We start from the raw sequence: 20,878 nt of genomic DNA on the forward strand, positions 1-20,878 counted from the left end.
CTGGATGGCATCACTGACTCGATGGACGTGAGTCTGGGTGAACTCTGGGAGTTGGTGATGGACAGGGAGGCCTGGCGTGCTGCAATTCATGGGGTCGCAAAGAGTCGGACACGACTGAGCGACTGAACTGAACTGAACACTCTTAGACATGCATGCATAAAAGCCATTAATAATGTGACACTTAACATGTCAAAGTTAGCAGCAATGACTTACTACCAAACCACCACCTGACATTTGCTCATCTTTCAGCTAATTCTATTAAAATTGTACTTCCTGATCAGTTCATAGGCCCCTTGAGAACTGGAAAGGCTCTGACAGCAGATGCTCTCTCCTGCCTGGAAGGGCCAAAGCTGAGTGTGCAAAATTTTCTAACAACCCCCCACCCCGCAAGCCCACCTTGGAGCGGAGACATACAGACTGCAGCTCTGGTCAGTTTATGCAGTAGCAATGATCTGCTTAGCCACCTGTCCTGCCAGCAACCTAAATGCAGCAGGTATCCATGTCTTCTTCCACACACACCCTGGACCAGCTCCTCTCATTTATTTCTCTTGGTGAAACCAACATTTCCCCGCTCACTCAGGCTTAGAACCTCCTAGACCCTTTGCCGTATCTAGTTTCCTAGTCTTACTCTTGCTCGATCCTTCCATGACATTGCCAGATCCATCAATCTGATGAGTACTGTCATAAACTCAGACCAAATAGCCTCTTGCTGCCTCCAATCTCTCTTCAAAACCATTCTGCATTCCACCAACCAAGTCATCTCCCTGATTCACTTTGCCCATGCTTCTCCTTTTCTCAGAAGCTTTGCATTCCCTTCTGGTGCCTATGGTACTAAATCCACACTCCTTAGCCAGGCAGGCAAGGTCCCCCACAACCTGAATTACTGTTTTCTCTAACTTAGCTCTTGTTATTTCCCCAACATAAAACATTTTTAACATCAATATCAGCATATGCATTTATTTTTATTTATCAAACCACTGATTTATCAGTGTCTACCTCTATGCTGTTGCTGATGCTACTTGCCTTATCTAGAAAACCTTCCTCTTCCATCTGCCTACTAAGATTCACTATGACTATTTCAAACCCACACATTATTTTTTGAATAGCCTAGAGTACTCATGTGTTCCATTCATTTAGCACCTAAATGTATGCTTCTTTATATTCCTCCACCTAAACTACATTCCTTGAGGGTAAGGCACTTCTTAGCTCATCACACCATGCCTAGTAGTAAGCTGTTAAGATCAACTGACACTTGGTCAGTGTAACATGAATAAATAAACACAGAAAGCAATGACTTTTCGATTAAAGACTTTAGTCTGTTTTAGCTTTCAGTTGGTAACTCTTCAACAATCAAAAGCATTTCAGCAGTTTAGAAGAAATATGGAATAAATTATAATAAATGGAAATATGGAATAAAGGTCAAGATCATTTGTAAGAGAAGGGAAATGCCCTAGAATTCTTCCCTGATTCTCTTTTTAGTCATTTGCTGTATACCACTTTATATTACATCAGGAAAATGAAAGTCAAAGGGTGGCTGAGGCAAGAGTTAGGGGAGTACGGACCTTTCCAGGTCTTACATAAATAGAATCATAAAATCCCAATATCTGTATATGGAGCTAAGTAAGTAAAATAAGAGAAACTCATCCTTCTTGGAAATTTCATCTCAATCTACTCTGGCTTTTTTTTTTAATGTCAATTCCATATGATGAGTACTTTAGAACATGTTTTAATTGACACTAGTTCAGTAATTCTCACTATAGTTTTGTGTCATCCTAAGGTTTTCTAATGTTGTATATTTAAAAACCCAACTCACACACAACACTTTTGGGATAGGGCAATGAAAAGGAAGGGGACATACATAGGATACTGGAAAAAAACCCAAATACCAGAAATCCCTGAATTATAAACCAAATGCATTATTTCCCACCTTTTGCCATTAAAGCATTCTTTTATGTCAGATGTCTGATGTGTTTAGCTGCACCATATTAAGGAGCTGGTTTACCATTCTGATTCAGCCAGGGTAGCACAATTCCAGCAGGACCTATTGGGCCAACCGATGAAACTGGGTGATTCCATGTAAAGCTCACCTGATTAGTATTTACTAGTGTCATCTAGAGCATCTGCCTGTAGTTATACAGAAATGAGAGAGGTGTCACCTCTGGAAGCTGGATGTCTGGCTCCCCTAGCAAGGAGTACCCAAGAACATTTTTTGGTGGGAAGCAGTATTTGGTTGTAGAAAGACAGTGGGGTGTGGAATCAGATAAACCTGTGTTTCAATCCAAAGCCTGGTACTTTCTATTTAGCGCTAGCCCCAAGTCAAAAAATTCAAGCAGAATTCAAGAATCCTGGGGAATTTAATGTTGTAGACTCTGCATTTAGTTTGAGTACTGCAGCTTTTTTTCTACTGGCAAAAATGAGCAGCCCAACAATCTAATACTAAAAAGATTTTTTGTTTGGAGATTTTATACAACTTTGTGGAAACCTTGGCACCACATGGGAATATATTTCTTACGAGTTTTGTTTGTTCATTTGGTTTGACTTGGTTTTGTTTGGTTTTGATTTTTGCTTTTGTTTTGCTTATTGTCACTGGGATTCAGCAAGTGTTAATTTACATAACCATTTTCTAATTATGCAAATAGAGTATATTTTGTGTATATGTTCCAAGGGAGTGGTATAGTCAGGATAAAATCTCTCAAAAAAATTAGTAGAGATCACAATGCAAAGTGAAGCTTCCCTGTTTTTCTAGTTTTCTCATTCTTTTTCTCTAAGTATTTTCATCTTTTAAGCTCAATATGCTCTTAAGTCCCATGACAGGTGTTTTGCAATGGTTAGTCCATGAACCACCCAAATCACAATCTTCTATTAAAAACATGGACTTCCTAGTTATGGCACATCAATACATAGGGTGTTGAAAAACTCCTCCAGTGTTGGGAATCCCTGAATTAGAGAATGAATATAAACACCCATTGTTTTCCATCTTTTGATATTAAAAAAAAAGTAGAATGCCTAGCAGCCAATAGATATTGAAATAGCTTCAATGAACTGACATGGATGGATCTTTATGATATATGGTTGCTGCTGCTGCTGCTAAGTCACTTCAGTCGTGTCCGACTCTGTGCGACCCCATAGATGGCAGCCCACCAGGCTCCCCCGTCCCTGGGATTCTCCAGGCAAGAACACTGGAGTGGGTTGTCATTTCTTTCTCCAATGCATGAAAGTGAAAAGTGAAAGTGAAGTCGCTCAGTCGTGCCCAACTCTTAGTGACCCCATGGACTGCAGCCTACCAGGCTCCTCCGTCCATGGAATTTTCCAGGCAAGAGTACTGGAGTGGGGTGCCATTGCCTTCTCCATATATATGGTTAAGTGCAATTAAAAAGTGTGAAACAGCATGTATAATATACTGTTGTTTGTAATACAGTGGGCTTCCAAGAAGGCACAGTGGTAAAGAATCTACCTGCCAGTGCAGAGACACAGGAGATGAGGGTTCGATTCCTGGGTTGGGAAGATTCCCTGGAGTAGGAAAAGGCAACCCATTCTAGTTTTCTATACTGGAGAATTCCATGGATAGAGGAGCCTGGAGGGCTACAGTTCATGTGACTCACAAAGAGTTGGACATGACTTAATGACTGAACACACACATGTTTGTAATATATATATATAGAGAGAGAGATTATATATATAGATCATATATGATTATATATATAGATAGATCATATATGATCATATATATTGAAATATATGATTATATATTTCATGTCCCTAATGAGACATCTGAGAAAATGACAATAGAAGTACATCTGTACATGATTACTGGAAAAACCATAGCTTTGACTATATGGACCTGCGTTGGCAGAGTGATGTCTCTGCCTTTTAATACGCTGTCTAGGTTTGTCATAGCTTTTAATTTCTTGCTGTGGTCACCATCTTCAGTGATTTTGGAGCCCAAGAAAAGAAAATCTGTCACTGCTTTCACTTTTTCCCCTTCTGTTTGCCATGAAGTGATGGGACCGGATACCACGATCTTAGTTTTTTGAATGTTGAGTTTCAAGCCAGCTTTTTCACTCTCCTCTTTCACCCTCATCAAGAGGCTCTTCAGTTCCTCTTCCCTTTCTACCATGAGTGGTATCATCTGCATATCTGAGGTTGTTGATATTTCTCCGAGCAGTCTTGATTCCAGCCTGTAACTCATCCAGCTTGGCATTTCAAATGATGTGCTCTGCATAAGCATTAAATAAATAGGGTGACAATATACAGCGCTGACATACTCCTTTCCCAATTTTGAACCAGTCAGTTGTTACATGACACATGTTACCCATTTGAAAAAAGCAGTTAAGAACTAGGCTGTACTTGAAACTTACTAAATTGAAATCTCTGACATGGGGCCCAGAGAACTGCTTTTTGGACAAGCTCCCTATTCTGCAAACTGGTATTGAGGACTACTGTTTCTGACTTTTTCTTTTAAAAAACACCCTCCTTCTTTTCTTTCTCCTGACTCCCCCACCCCGCCCCCCACCATAACCACTTCTCCTCCCTTCACCTCCTTATCTAGGGTAAGTCTCGTGGTTTTGCAGTTCAATCTTTCCATGACCGGTGCTTTCTCACTTCGTTACCTCCCACCGTTGTCATGAAACCAAGCCTAATACTGGACCTATCTGCCTTTGCTGCCTGCAGCACACAGGCTAACTTTCCAAGTCCTAATCTCAGCTTCTACCTGGATTCTTTCTGGTAGTTCTTTGTATCTTATTTAGTGCTGGTTGCATCCGACTGAGCGACTTCACTTTCCCTTTTCACTTTCATGCATTGGAGGAGGAAATAGCAACCCACTCCAGTGTTCTTGCCTGGAGAATCCCAGGGATGGGGGAGCCTGGTGGGCTGCCGTCTATGGGGTCGCACAGAGTCGGACACTACTGAAGCGACTTAGCAGCAGCAGCAGCAGCAGCATCCTTCTTAATGACTGTAAAATATCTTACCAATGCTCTCAAGACATCTATAACATTCTTACTCCCATAGCACAAAGAAAACAGAGGATATTGGACTGTACTCTCCATTTCCTACCCTTCTACTTCTCAATTGATCTATACATGCATGCATCTTTTTTTCTTCTTCTTCTTCTCTTAGTGGATGAGGTGCTGTTCTGCATAAGGAAATGGTTCCACCCATGCTCTGGACCCATCATTTGCAGTCTCTAACTCAGACTGTCAACTCTGGTCCCTTAGGCACCACAAGCATTCTCTTTCTACTGGCACTTGCCTTGAGCCTATAAACAGGCCCTCTCACCCCTAAGCCTTCTGTCTACTCCAGCTTCTACTCTCATTCCCCTCTCCTTCTCAGCCAAGTCTCTTAAGGGTGAAAGAACATTCCTCATCTTCCTTTAACTTAACTCTTTAACTTCCTTTAACTTTAACTTAACTCTCCTCACTACTCATGCCCTAGTTACAGCGTCCAACAGGCACCTTGCAGTCCCTATCTTAGGAAGTCCTTTTGCTTCTGGATCATTGCTATCTTTTCCTGGTTTTCTCTGACTTTCCTGATTACCCTAGACTCAAGGGTCCTTTATGGAGATCTCATCTTCCTTCTTCTTTTCAAAGGTGGCCAATGGTTTAATACAGAAAAAAAAAAAATCTTATTATCTACCTCCAGAATTCTCCTTGGTCCAGAAGATCCTAAAGCCTCCCAGTCTCAACTCTGTAATGACCCTCAGCTTGTGGGGATTACCAGAAAATGAAAACAAACTCCATATGAGGGGTGTTCAGAAATATGACATCTCAGAAGTATTTGTGAAAATCAGTCTCAAGAACAGAAAAATGAATTCTGCTTCAAAATTACAGCTGTAATCTAAATTTCCTTTTTCCATTTTATTTTAAATCTCTCACTCCTAACAACCTCAGGTTTACAAGAAATTCTTAAACTGCCTAATTTATGAAGAGCATTTTATAAGCAGTTATTTATTTTTTAGCCTTCAGGCTTGTATTTTGAAAACCTGACATTGACTTACTGGGGGTTTGCTTGGCCCAGCCTCTCTGCCATTCTGCTTTCACATGGCCTTTGGGGCTGGTATGTCATTTTTCACCATGAAAGTAATACATTCTCCTCTTTAATCTGAGACAATGTGGAGAAAGAAGATGAAACTTTGTGACCCCCTCCTGGGTCACAGCCACTGTAAAGTTTGGTATGTTCCTCCTCAGTGTCTTCACCTCCTCCTCCCAATTATTTCTGCATCATATTCTAATTGGAGTTCAGAGCCTGATTTGGAAAGTTTTTATATCAACACATGCCATGTGCTTTGGCAGTTTGCTAAGTCTGAGAAACTTCAGAAGGCATTTTTTTTTCCTTCTGACTTACCCATGTGTTTCACTTCGATTCTTGGAAACATACTCCTCTGTGCAATCTGGGTATTAGCCTACGGCTCTGAGTAACAGAAAATTCAACTCGCATTCACATAAACAATAAGGAAAAGTGTCGCTTCAGACAACTGCAACTCCAGGGGGTGGCACAGGCTTCAGAGACAGTTTAATTAGTGTCTCTAGGGATCTATTTTCCTCCAGTACCCTGAGATGACCTCCTGTGTGTGTTGGCTTTGACCTTGGACCACTTCCTTCACAGATGTGAAATGGCTGTAGCGGTTACTGGTTTCACATAGAAATGTCATGAACTTGGGTGAAGTTCACCTAAGAGCAAGGAAACTTCTTTTCCAGGAGCCTCTAGCATTCTTGAGTCAATTCCTATTCTCAGGGCAATGCCACACACTGACTTTGGCCGTGGTTCCTGGACCAAGTACTGCCATGGGAACGGAATTACCCTTAGACCAGACAGTCCCAGATATGGACTCTGACACAAAGGGTATGTTGGGAGGGGCGGATGCCTGAATAAAACTGGGTTATGTTAAAGATCAGAGAGGAGGAACAGAGATTGAGCAGACAAACATACATGGGTTTGGAAACTCAGCCATTCAATGCATTTATTAAATTTACTTTATTTAATGTATTAATTAATTGACTTATTTACACATTCTTGGCTTATTATTCATTTCATTTTTTAAAGCTTTGATAGACGATACTTCATATAGTTGAATATCCAAAACAAAAGAATATACAGTGATGACTCCGGCTATACAGACATATTTTATGTATTTTTAAGGAAAATACATACATACATATATATGCACATATACATATATGCTCTCTTTTTGCACACAAAGCATAACACGTTACACACACCCTTCTGTACTTTGCTTTTTTTTTTTTGCTGCATCGTTCAGCTTGTAGGATCTTAGTTCCTCAACCAGGGGATCCAACCCAGGCCCCTGGCCAGAAAAGAGAGGAGTCCTAAGTGGACTACCAAGGAATTCCTAACGCCTTGCTTTTGCACTTAACACTATATATTGGAGATGATTATATTATATTATAATCATCTCCAATATATAGCAAACAAAGAGCTTCATCACTCCTTTTTCACTACATGATGTTCTATTGTATCTAATTATACAGTACATACATATGAATGTGCCACGATTAATTTAACGCCTATGGTTAAGCATTTAGGTAGCTAATTTTTTGCTTTTAAAACATGGCTATAATGGCTAATACTGCATTTTACACATTTGGCAAATATCTAAAGCATGAATTTGTAAATGTAGAGTTAATGCCAGTTGCTCTATCTAGCTGTTGTACCAGTTTATACTCCCACAAGCAGGGTAGGAAGTGCCTGTTTCAGAGCACCCTCATCCACAGAGATTTGTATCGGATTTTTGGGTCTTCACTAATTTGATCATTGAAAATTGATATCTCGGTATAATTTTAAAACTTTACAATTGTTTTTTGATTGTGAGTGAGGATGAATCACTTTCATTTGTGTTTTCTCTTCCAGGCCTTGCCTGTTCATATTCTTTGCCCATTTTTCTATTGCACTGCTGATCTTTTCATTTCCAGTTTGTCTGAGTTCATATGCCAAGGAAAATTAGTCTTTGGTCTGTAATAGAGCTTGAAATATTTCCAGCCAGTTTGTCATTTCGACTTTGCTTAGGGTTTTTCTATGCTGAAAATTTCATTTTATGAAATGAACATATAATCTTTTCTTTTCTTTAATGGTTCTGGATTTACAGCCACAATGAGAAAAGCCTTCCCTACTTGATGATGAATAACTCGCTTTTAGCTTCTTCTAAAAGACAAGATGGTTTCATTTTAAACATTTAGATATTATATCTACTTAGAATTTATCCTGGTTAGCTGTGAGGAATCAGTCCAACTTTGATTTTTTCCCTATTTGATTAACTTTAATTTTATGCTATTTAATAATGATACCCTCTCTTGTTTTGTGACACTCAAGGTACTGCCAATACTCTATAAATGTTTTCTAAAAATCTAAGTTTTCTTGACTTTAGTTAGCAAAACAATAGCTCAGAGAGCTTCTGTAACTCATCGTAGACCGTAGTATATTTTGGAGGTTAGGGAGATGATGGGATGGAAATGTCTTGAAATCATACGAAGAATAATGCTTGTTGCATTTCTATCATCACTGCTATTTGGAAATGTGCTTACTAAAGATATGTATTCCCAATAATAACAATTTAAAATGGTAAAGTCTGACTTCAGTGAATTCAGTCACTTAAAACTGGCATATTTAATGTTCTACTTAATAATTTACACTCTTTTTAGACATGGCGTCATTAATCTCCTATAGGCTTGGGGCAGGTAGCTGGCTCCTGTGTGCTTTCTAAGATGCTGCTGAGCCCCGAGTCTTCCAAGGTGAAGCATCTGAGGATCTGAAGCCCCTCTGAGTCTACGCATAGAGAGGGAAGACACATCTTGGATCCTTAAGTGGTAGTTTTTGGCAATGGGACCAACCAAATCCAGATACTCAGGGACACTCTACTAATCTTCCTCTCACTGCAAGGAGAATGTACTAGGCATTGTGATTCTCTAGTGGGATAGAAACTAATATTCATCGAACAGCAACAGTGTCAGGGGCACTGCTGAGTAAAAGTCCTTTGACAAGTATAAGCAGACATCTGCTCGAGCTCTGTCACATCACATTAGAGTTGTTTGTTTACTGCTTTGTCTCTTCCAGGAGACTGGGGTGTTTTCTAAGGGCAGAAAGAAGCCTTTGTTTTCTTCGAACTCCTATAGCTTAGTACACTCATCCCTCTCTAGAGGAATGTGTTTATTGCATACTGTCTCTCTTTCTCAGACAGTCTGCTTATATACGCCACTCTTCAATACACACCATTTGTTGAGCAGTTTCTGCATGTCTGCCACTGAATTAAAGCACTTCTCATGCATCACATTTTTAATACTCACAACTGCTCTATGAGGGTGGTACTATTATTTCCCCCATTGTAATACTGAGGAAGAACCGGACATGGAACAACGGACTGGTTCCAAGTTGGCAAAGGAGTACATCAAGGCTGTATATTGTCACCCTGCTTATTTAACTTATATGCAGAGTACATCATTCAAAATGCCAGGCTGGATGAAGCACAAGCTGAAATCAAGATTGCTGGGAGAAATATCAATAACCTCAGATATGCAGATAATAACCTCAGATATGCAGATGACACCAACCATATGGCTGAAAGTGAAGAGGAACTGAAAAGCCTCTTGATGAAAGTGAAAGAAGAGAGTGAAAAAGCTGGTTTAAAATTTAACATTCAAAAAATGAAGACCATCCATGGCATCCAGTCCCATCACTTCATGGCAAATAGATGGGGAAACAATGGAAACAGTGAGAGACTTTATTTTTTTGCACTCCAAAATCAAAGCAGATGGTGACTGCAGCCATGAAATTAAAAGATGCTTGCTCCTTGGAACAAAAGCTATGACCAACCTAGACAGCATATTAAAAAGCAGAGACATTAAAGGTCTGTCTAGTCAAAGCTAAGGTTTTTCCAGTAGTCATGTATGGATGTGAGAGTTAGACCATAAAGAAGAATTGATGCTTTTAAATTGTGGTGTGGAGAAGACTCTTTAGAGTCCCTGGGACTGCAAGGGTATCCAATCAGTCCATCCTAAAGGAAATCAGTCCTGAATATTCATTGGAAGGACTGATGCTGAAGCTCCAATCTTTTGGCCACCTGATGTGAAGAACTGACTTATTGGAAAAGACCCTGATGCTGGGAAATATTGAAGGCAGGAGGAGAAGGAGACAATAGTGGATGAGACGGTTGGATGGTGTCACTGACTCCATGGAAATGAGTTTGAACAAGCTCTGGGAGTTGGTGATGGACAGGGAGGCCTGGCACGCTGCAGTCCGTGGGGTTGCAAAGAATTAGCCATGACTGACTGAGTGACTGACTGAATAGTGAGGAAACTAAAGGATTGAGAGGTTAAGTAACTTGCCCACAGTCACACAGGCAAAAAACGGTGGAGCCAAGATTCAAATTCCTGATTGTCTAATTCCAGTGCCCACTGATCTTAATGACTACATCACATTGTTTCTCTCCAGTCTGTTGAAGAAAATTTCCCCAGTCTGTGGAAGAAAAAAAAAATTCTATGTAAAATAGTACTTACACTTTTGCCTTCCAGAAAAATGTCATCATCCAGCCCATGGGATATGGCTTTTTTATGATTGCTGTTATTTGTCTAGGAAAATACTTTGATGTTCCTATTTGAGTAATCCCACTCCCACCCCTCCCAGGGCAAGAGAAGTAGTGAGTGAAACTAAGAAGCCCAAATTACTTCATATATAAAAGGAATAGGGTCTGTGAGTTTATAGCTGGTCAACAGAGACAGCATAAAGCACCCTAAAGAGATGAACAGGGAACAAGGGAATGACAGCTGGATGGGACAGTGAAACCCTATGTGAGATCATGGTCAGTGAGGAACTTCTATGGTGAGGAAGACTTAAGAAATGTACAAATAAAAAAAAGAAAGAAAGAAAGAAAGAAAGAAATGTACAAATAACCCTGAACCATCAGCAATAGTTTGCGACCCACAGCAAGCACATGTAAGCAGTGTTTTGCCTGGGTTTGCAGAGAGGGAGAAAGAGGAATGGTCCTGGAAGGTGGGCAGCAGAGGCAAGAGTTGAAAGCAACAACTTTCAACTTTCAACTGTTTGGAACAGGCAGTAGCAGTGGAAAAAGCAAGTATCATCAACAGCCCACTGCTAAACAAGACACCCAGAAACCCACAGGAAATACTGCAAGTGACTTTTCACCTGTAATCTAGAGGCTTGAGCAAAACTGACTCCCAAAAGGTGAATGACATAGAGATGGCCGCGTTCTAGTAACCAACTCTTTTCTCCCCTTCTGTGATTGAACCCAACTGCATTTGTTCAGCTGCATCACATAGAAGTTTCTACCAGCGTGCTTATCCTTTTAGTGTCAGTGCAGAGTTTCAGAGTAGAGTTTCAACCTCAGACCTGTTGATGTCTTGGGATGAATAATATTTCGTTGTGAAGGGGCTTTAAGATGTAAGCATCTTGTAAGATGTTTAGCAACATCTCTAGATGCCAGTATCTCCAAAGCTGACAATAAAAAATATCTCCAGGCATTGCCAAGTGTCCCAGGGCGGGTGGAGAGGTAGAAATCACAACAGCACTATTTTGTGTGAAAGGGGTTCCCAAACATATTCTGAGTGTGTCTACCAAGTCACACTAAGTGGTACATCTTTTGAATGTCTGCAGAGTGGCCAGGAGTGATGCTGCAGCAAGTTCTCAGATCTTCACAAATATTTCGATTGTATTCATGTAATAACAGTGTTTCTCTAGCCTACATTACAGACAAAGTGATGGTATTGCCATTACTGGAACATTGTCGTTTTAACATTTCGTACAAATAAAAATTAAGGTTTGGTTATACACCTTTTTCCTCTAAGCAAATGAGCATTACATTAGTATGTATCAGGGATGGGTACCCAGCTTTAATATAGAATAGTGGCTCCAAGGAACTGAGTAGGGTACTATCAGAGTCAGATCTGTGGGAAAGGCTGCACAATGAGCTCCAGTGATTCTCCACCTGTGCCTTCTGGAGCTTTCAAGGTGGCTGACATAGACATAAACAACACACTCTCATAGGAGAACCTAGATTCAAACCTTGGTGAAAACCAGCATTCTCCAGGGAAGTGAAGGAGGGCAATAACTTACCATCATAACAACTATTACTCTCTCCACCAGCCACGGTCTTTCAGTGCTGTCGCACAGATAAGACTGATGTGTGTGTTTCCCCAGGTAGCTTTCTGCAATTTGACCCATTCTCCTTGCTCCTAAAGCACATCTGAATACGAAAAAGTGAGAGAGACATCATCTACTCTGATTCATGCTTCTAAAATATATCACCATTACACCTGAAGCTAGTAGAATGTTATATGCCAATTTTACCTTAATATAAATAAACGTATCAACATCAAATCTCATTTTCTGTTAATGACAAATTATTGTGTGATATCTCACAACTGATGGCCATATGGCAGACTCGAACCTCTGGTTGACTAGGAAGGATGTGGGGTTGAGATTCAGAGAAACTGGGTTCCTTTCTGAACATCAACTCACTGTTGCTTAAGAAAGGAAGTCTCTCTGCTGATCTGTAGAATGCATAGTTAAATAACCTCTTTCTTTCAGACTTGTTGAGAGGATTAAATCAGGTTTAAAACAATCTGCTATAAATTGCTAAACAAGTGTCCATCACTATCATGACCTCCCACAACCACCAGTACCTTACACAGGTCACCCAGTCCAACTTTGTAGGGTATCCAGCTTTTTCTTGCTACAAGCCCACAGGAAAAGCCTGCTCAGTGGTGTGGTATGTACATTACATGCTTAAGGTGGAAAAGTGTCTACATTGGGGTGAGTTGAAATACTGATCCAGCCCAAATGTCAAGTCTGCTTAAGCAGCTGCTAATGGAAAGGAATTGCCCCAGCTCTTATTTCTTGCTGCTCCCACAGAGTCAAACGGCAGCTGAGAGCCAAGATTCTCTGCCACCAGTTCCTTTCTCAGCAATATAGGCTAGGCCAGTATCCTGGGATCTGACATTAACAATTACGAATTTCTTAAGCAGCAGCAGACTGGGAAAGGCAACTGTCAGTGTTAAAGAAATACGTTGAAACTCAATTTTTTTTTCTTTTTACAGTAAAAGCCATGAAGATAGACAAATATGCTGAGTTGACTCACCCCCCTCGATATAGAGCAGTCATCTTGACGATGACTCTCATCCTGACGATGCTAAACAGGTGACCTGTTCTGTCAGCGATGAGATCCAGAGCTCTTGGAACACAATGTGTCTCATTATGTCAGCTAGTGGGGGAAAATGTTGACTAAGGCTCTAAGATCCCAAGGGTTTTAATTAATAGGAAAATTTGACTTCATCGCAGTCATTAAATAAATGGAAAGGAAACCAGGAATCAAAATGATAAGGGCGGGTAGCCCAGGCAGGAAGCATGTAGGGAAATGCCCTGCAGGCTTGCATGGGCACTGTTGCAAGTCAAGGCTGGATTGATTAAGAGACTGAAACAGACTCTTGGCCACAAACACAGAGCCTGGAATGTCCACCTTCATTCTCATCCTGTTCTCTTATTGAGCAAACTCCACTTCATCTCTTTATCTTCTGCTTTCCAAGTACTCATCCATCAGCTATTCCACTAATGGCTGCCTTTGCAGGAATGAGAGGCTTAATTATGCTTACCTGTCAGAACAGGGTGCAGAAGGTATCTTGTGACATTTCTTACTCTCCTCTCTGCACCTCCATGAACATCTCCTATTCCCAATGCCCAGAATCTGTTCCTCTTTGCTTAAAAACTTCAAACCATCCCCTAAGGCGCACCAGTCTCTATGAAACCTTCCTTGACCTTTCTGGTCATAGTAATTTTTCCTTTTATTGTAACACCTGCAACTTGGTATGTAACACATTTAATAAAGACCCAGACATCCTTTTCTCTGTCTCATATGTGCTGACCTTATCTTCCCAAATAGATTATAAACCCCTGAGGACAGGAACCACATCTAAAACTTATTGAAACCGCACACCTAATTCTATGATTTGCCAATTAGCCCAGCTGAGACCCCAGAGTATCTCTCGGATCTGGGGGAGTTTAAGGAGCCCCAAGCTGGCTTCTCTAGAGGAAGGCATCAAATCAGCCCTGCTGTGGGGCCTACACAAAACCTTTTCCTTCATCCTAGTCTGTTGCCTAGAGATCAAGTCCCTAGCAGCCTGAATCTGGGTCCCTTTTCAGGGATGTTTGTTCTATCCATCTGTTCCAGATTGGGTGCTGGGCTCCTGCTCCTGTCTGTCCTCCCAAATCCCTCCTCTCAACTGCACTCTGCAGGAATCTGTTCCCATGAGCCCACCATCCACAGCAGCTAGCTTGGGTTTCAGGCTGCCCAGACCTCTCCTCTACATGGTTGTGCTCCACTCACATCTCTTCCCCTTCCTGGCATTACCGGCCAGCCAGCTTCTCAGTCTGACTCTTTCTGCCAAGTCCTTCTGGGAACGTCTGCCTTGCTCCGGGGCTTCTGGCTGGCCTGTGAGTCCTTTCCACTCTGCCATCAACTAAGCCATCATTCTGAAATTAAAAAAAAATTCACCTGTAAGTTGAAGAAAGCTTGCATATGTGCGTGCAGGCGTGCACACACGCACACACACACACACACACACACACACACAAAATTCATTTATCAGTTGAGATTTCCACTACCTTTCTAAATTTATACTCTCCCTTTTTGGGCATTTATCATCATTTCTAGGTCTGCCAATGTCCAACTTGGAATTTTCTTTAAATCAAAGGGGCCCTTAGAGATTGTTTATTTCAACTCTCTTATTTTATTCCTAGTCTCTATTTTACTACCCTACGTTTATGCTTCTATTTAGAAGCCAGTGGCAGAGGGCTCTGCTAATGATAACTTTAGTGAGGAATCCTCCTTGTCTGTTAGCAAATGGCCACAGTGCTCAAAGACCTCATAGAAGGTCTCAACTTGGGAATCAGTTACCACCAAAATGTGTTTATCCGTTGCTGAGATGAGGTCATTTCCTTCTCAGCCCAAGAAAGGAGACACATATACACCGTTAAAAGTACACACACACGCTCTCTCTCCTCCTCTCTCTCTCTTTCTCTCACTCTTAATGTGATCAGCCAGCTTTCTGTCTGGAACAATCAAAATACCTCCTAGCTGGAATGACAGCATCATTTTCTTGATGCTGAAATAGGAGAGTGACAAAGCAGGTCGCAGCAGGCACAGCAGAAATGCCCTGCTTTTAAGATTCGTATCTCAAAAACGGTGCCGTGAGAACAAAAATGCAAAGCAGGCTGTGTTATATGCTGGCAAAAATATAGTTAAAAGCAGTCACCTCAACCGTGCTTTCAAGCTCTGGAGGAAGAAACACCACTACTAATTTCCCCTCCTCACCCCGAGGTTGCCATGGACACTGGGATTTTCCCAGAGCCATTCCCTTGCTGCGCTTGATGCTATGAGTGGGCTAAGAAAATTGCAGTATTTCCCACATAATGATCTTGCTATAGCTTTGGAGGTACCAAATCTAACATCTGCAGAGTGTGCCTGTCTCTCCCCTCTCTGCTTTGCTTGGTGAGGGAACTCTTCCCTTTACAGACAACCCCTGGGAATTACCTTCCCACTGCAGGTTTCTAGCAGATTTCCCCCCCACTTTTTACTTTGACTTTTCTTCGAGTAAGGAGAACAATGCTGGGTTAACACTTTAAGAGCAGCAGCAGCAACCATAGGACAGTGCCACTGGGAGGGAAACAGGATAGAACTCAGAAAAGATGCACTTGAGTCCTGAAGTCAGGATATTGCAAACCCTTCTTTAGAATGCAGGCACTAATGTTAAAATGGGCTTCCCTGAGGGTTCAGACAGTAAAGAATCTGCCTGCAACGTGGAATACCTGGGTTTGATTCCTTGATTGGGAAGATCCCCTGGAGGAGGGCATGGCAACCCACTCCAGGATTCTTGCCTGGAGAATCCCCAGGGACAGAGAGCCTGGCAGGCTACAGTCTAAGGGGTTGCAAAGAGTTGGACACGACTGAGTGACTAAGCACACAGCACAATGTTTAATTAACTCATGTCATCTACAGAGCACTTGGAGTAGAAGCTGCTGCCTTCAAGTAAACATCACTCTATGTGGGGACTTATTCCTGGACACTGGTTGTGAGTCAGTGAAAAACTCCAAATGATCAGTTGCTGTTTTACACTTTCAGTTTATACAACAAATAACAAAAAGGGCTTAGCTCAATTTGCTGGAATCTCCCCACAAGACAGTTCCTTTCTATTCTGAAACCCTGGTTGGTAAATTTTAATTGTAAAAGAGAGGCTTACGTCAAATGAGCAGAAATGAAAGCAGAAATGAGACACTTTATATAGTCTCAGTTTCCATGACTCTCAAAATCATTGATCAGTCAACACACAGCTCAACCAGAAAAACCAAAACCCTTTGTTACAGGCAGAATTCTAAGATGTCCCTCAGGATTTCTGGCCCCTGGTATCCTCAAGATTTCTCGTAGTTGTTGAGTCAAACACTAACCTAGGTGCTGCTGTGAAGAAATTTTGAAGGTGTTATTAAGGTCCCAAATTGGTTGACCTTAAGATAGGGAGATTATCTGGGTGATCTTGACCTAAATTTGCAACTAGACATCAGAGGCAGAAAAAGTCTCGGAGATTTAAAGTACGGGAAAGGGAGATTCTCCATAGATGGCTTTGAAGATGGAAGAGCCAGGTGACAAGAAATGCAGCGTTTCCAGAAGAGCTGAGAGTGGGCCCCTGGTGATAGCCAACCAGGGCACAGGGATCTCAGTCCTCTAGCTGCAGGACCCTGAATTCTGTGACCACCTGTATGAGCTAGTGCAATCCCTAGCTCCAGATGAGAACACAGCCCAGATGATAACTTGATTCAGTCTGGATAGAATCTGAGACAAGTGATGTTCTTCCAAGATGCCTGACCCACCAACACCATAAGATAATAAATGGGAGTTGTTTAAAGGGGTTACATTTGTGATAACTTGTTACTCAGCATGGAAAGCAAATATATACTCTGTAGATGGCATAAAAGTTTCTTATCCAAGACAAAAGTCCTAACTCCTCAGAAGAGAGACTGACCCACCATTGTAAATCAGATCTATCAAGTAAGTTCCTTGCTGCTCAAAGTTTGATCCGTGCACCAACAGCACACACACAGCCTGGGAGCTGGTTATAAATGTAGCCTCTCAGAGCAGATCTGCTGAGTCAAAATCCTTATTTTTACAAATCCCCCATGATTCATATGATTTCCCTGGTGGCTCAGCGATAAAGAATCCACCTGCCAATGCTGGAGTCATGAGTTTGCTTCCTGGGTAGGAACGATCCCCTGGAGTAGGAAACGGCAATTCACTCCAATATTCTTGCCTGGAGAATCCCATGGAGAGAGGAGCCTGGTGGGCTACCGTCCACAGAGTCACGAAAGAGATCTAGCAACTAAACAACAATGTGATTCATATGCATACTAAAATGCAAGAGGCACTGGTTACCACTCTAGTTCAGAGCTGGAGAGCTGGAATCAGCAAAACCTGAATTATCACCCTGGCTCAGAGTTTTACTAGCTGTGTGACCTTGGACAAGTTGATGAACTTCTCTGAGCTTCTATTAATCTATAAAGTGGAGCAAACAATATTACCAATTTCATAGGGGGTGCAGTGAGGCTTAAATGGGCCAGCATGTAAAGTGCCCAGTGTCTGGCATGAAGTAAGTAAGGGTTTAATAAATGTTGGTTGTTATTAAATTGGACACTAAGAGTTAAGTGAGCTCAGTAAATAAGGAAAACCGCATCAGCTGGAAACAACGCAGGATCACCGTGGTGAATGTCCTCCTCCGGATAAATACTCCCTCATGGACTTCTCAGAGGCTGCAGAAGGTTGTGACCTTGGATTTCTACCCCAGTAAGCATGCCCTGACACCAGGCTGGGTCAGCATGTCTTTCCATCTTGAAAATCATCTCTTGTAACCACCTGTGTCTCCCCACTTCCCCTCTCAACCTCCTCTGCCAACATTAACCTATTAACCTTGCTGGGCTCCACCTCACTTAGCTAATGAGATCTGACCAGAAACCATAGAGACGGTTGTCAGAACCCCTGAGCAGGTGGTATCCTTGGATATCAATGAGAGCTCACCCCGCAGAAAAGATGAATAGATATGCCGGCCACAGAGCACAAGCTGGATGGCTCTTTTGGTGGAAATCTTAGGTTCTTTTATTTTTGCTGGAGGAAATGGTGACGATGCAGGTAGCATCACAGAACATGAGAACAGATGAGCTCACCGGCGATTATAAATGGCCAGGATCTACGTGAGAGGAGTCATCTGGGATCTGCTCTGGAGAGGCCCAGCTCCCCCTCCTGGCTCCTCTGTTCTTGGCAAACCCTCCTCTCACGTGCTTTATCGTCTCACCCTGAGCCGAAGAAATCTCTACGGTTCAATACAAATCATGAGGATGATGTTGATAATAATAACGGTTCTCATTTGTTGAGAGCTCCGAGTGCCAGGCACTTTCCCTGAATTATTTATACTTGTTATAACAACTCTGTGAGATAGGCATTATTACGTTCCTTTTTAGTCAAGGAAATGGAGGCTCAGAGAGGTTAAGTGGCTCACCCAAGTTTACACAGCAGATAAAGAGGCGTTTGGATACAAACCTGGATCTGCTTACTCTGAAGCCTGTGCCATATTCATTTTGTCTCCACAACAGAGCTGTCATCCTGATTCCTGGTCTATGCTCTCGACTCTCTGCCCAAACCCAGTATTTGGGTCTTTGATACTTTTGCTCATTCAGCACCTGCTGTTTCTTCTCCTCCTCGTCTCCAGTCCCCTCCTCCCTCTTCCTCTTCTTCTTTTTGCTGAATTATAGTTACTTACAATGTTAGTTTCGGTTTTGTACAGCAAAGTGATTTGGTTATACATATACATATATGTATGTATCTATATTCTTTTTTCAATTTTTTCCATTATAGTTTATTAGAAGATATTGACCATAGTTCCCTGTGCTAGATGGTAAATCCTTGTTATCTATTTTATATATGATACCGTGCATCTGTTAATCCCACACTCCTAACCAATCAGCTTCTGAATTGCCTTTCTTCTGTCCTGCCCAGGGGTGTACTACTTCTGTATCTTGACTTCTCTGCTCAGGTGCTTCCCTCTCTGGCCCCTGGACCTGTGCAGCACTCACCTGTTTCCTGTTGGTTTGTATGGTTCTGATCCAGAGTTTCCTCATCTCACTGCTCCTAAGTGTGCTAACTGGGCCTGACCAATGCAGGGCTAGCATGACACCCCTGTGTGCTCAGTCATGTCTGACTCTTTGCGACCACATCAACTGCAGCCCTCCAGGCTCCTCTGTCCATGGGGATTCTCCAGGCAAGAATCCTGGGTTGCCATGCCCTCCTGCAGGGGATCTTCCCAACCCAGGGATCGAGCCCAGGTCTCCCACATTGCAGGCAGATTCTTTACCAGCTGAGCTGCCAGAAAAGCCCGGCATGACACCCCTAGACTCTGGAAACTATCCCTCCCTCTTGACTCCATCTCACAAGTAGGGTCTCCTATATTCTCCAGCCTGGCTCGTGATTACAGAAGAGAATTTCCTGGATGTTTCAGGTGTTAAAGTAATTAAGCAAAGAGACCATTAGATTAAAGTGGCTCTAACACCTTGGCAGCCTATATAAGAAAACGAAAATCTAAACCAGAGTCCATGCACTCCCAGCCTAGAAAATGAAATTTAAGGACAGTCACAAACAGACACCTATAAGGCACCTGCTTAAGCTATAACCTAGCAAATAAGTTCCTTGCTTTGCTTCCATGTCCTTTCTGTAAGAACCTCTCCAGTGCTCCTAACACCTGTGGTTTGGTGTTGCCTGATTTGAATCACTGTGTGCTCAAATAAACTGAGAACTGTTAGTGTCTTTCCATTTACACAGAAAGACCACTCCATCTAGGTTCTGCTCTCTGTTCCTGCTATACCCTGCCTTGAATATTCTTTCTTTGTTTTAAAACCACACTCTATTGCCCAGCTCATACCTGATTCAGTTCCCACCCTCCTACTCACAGAATAATACCTGGACCTGGAATCACAGCCCTTCACCATCTGGTCTCAACGACCCTTTCAAATTCCAACTCTATTTTCCAGCCAACTGTTCCCTCTCTGTTCTCTGTGATTTTCTTTCGGGCCTTTGCCTCTTGCTGTTCTCTGCCAGGAATGCTTCTTTTCTTTGCATCGTTTCTGTATCATCCAAGGTCTATCTCCAAATCCATCATCAACAAGGTCCTACTATATACCACAAGGAACTATATTCAATATCCCGTAATAAACCACAATAGAGTATGAAAAAGCATATATTTATAATTGAATGATTTTGCTGTACAGCATAAATTAATACAACATTGTTAATCAGCTATACTTAAAAATTTTTTGAATCCATCTTCATAAAAATGGCCCTAATCCCCTAGTGGAAAACAGTCTTTTCCTTATGTTGATTGGCTGGGGCACTTTATCTGCATTTTAGTGACACTTAAAAATTTTACACATTTTGCTATAGTTAATTATATACATAATTTTTCTCCCTTTTTGGACTCTAAGGTCTTTGAGAGCAGAGAGCGCTTGATTTTTTTCTTTTGGTAGCCTAACAATACTTAGCAAAGTGCCTTGATAAATGCTTGCAACAAATCTATTGATCCATCAGCTGGACAGTGGATGGATGGATGGGTGGGAGGATGGGATTTTCCAGGCAGGCCACCATATCAGGAGAAAGGCTGCACCTGTCAGATGAGCCGACTGTCATAACTATGGAAAAGGAAGACTAGCTTGAACAGATAAACTATGCTGGGAGTGACATCAGGCCATGAGGCCATGCATAGTCACCATTTTTTTATGTTTATCAGACTATATAAGTAGGATAACTTAAAATATAAGTAACAGAAAACCC

The 20,878-nt window shown here is 41.8% G+C and overlaps 1 long non-coding RNA gene across 1 annotated transcript; it reads right to left on the reverse strand.

Moving 5' to 3' along the window:
- Nucleotides 1-10,253: 10,253 nt before the first annotated feature.
- Nucleotides 10,254-18,759, reverse strand: LOC104993426. The gene is made up of 4 exons (XR_825820.1): nucleotides 18,599-18,759; nucleotides 14,345-14,490; nucleotides 12,079-12,208; nucleotides 10,254-10,464 (listed from the first exon to the last, which is right to left on the reverse strand). It is a non-coding gene; the product is annotated as an uncharacterized LOC104993426 (long non-coding RNA).
- Nucleotides 18,760-20,878: the final 2,119 nt, after the last annotated feature.

The sequence above is a fragment of the Bison bison genome, unplaced genomic scaffold (genome assembly GCF_000754665.1).
Source record: "Bison bison bison isolate TAMUID 2011002044 unplaced genomic scaffold, Bison_UMD1.0 scf7180017864239, whole genome shotgun sequence".
In the NCBI taxonomy this organism is placed as follows: Eukaryota; Metazoa; Chordata; class Mammalia; order Artiodactyla; family Bovidae; genus Bison; species Bison bison.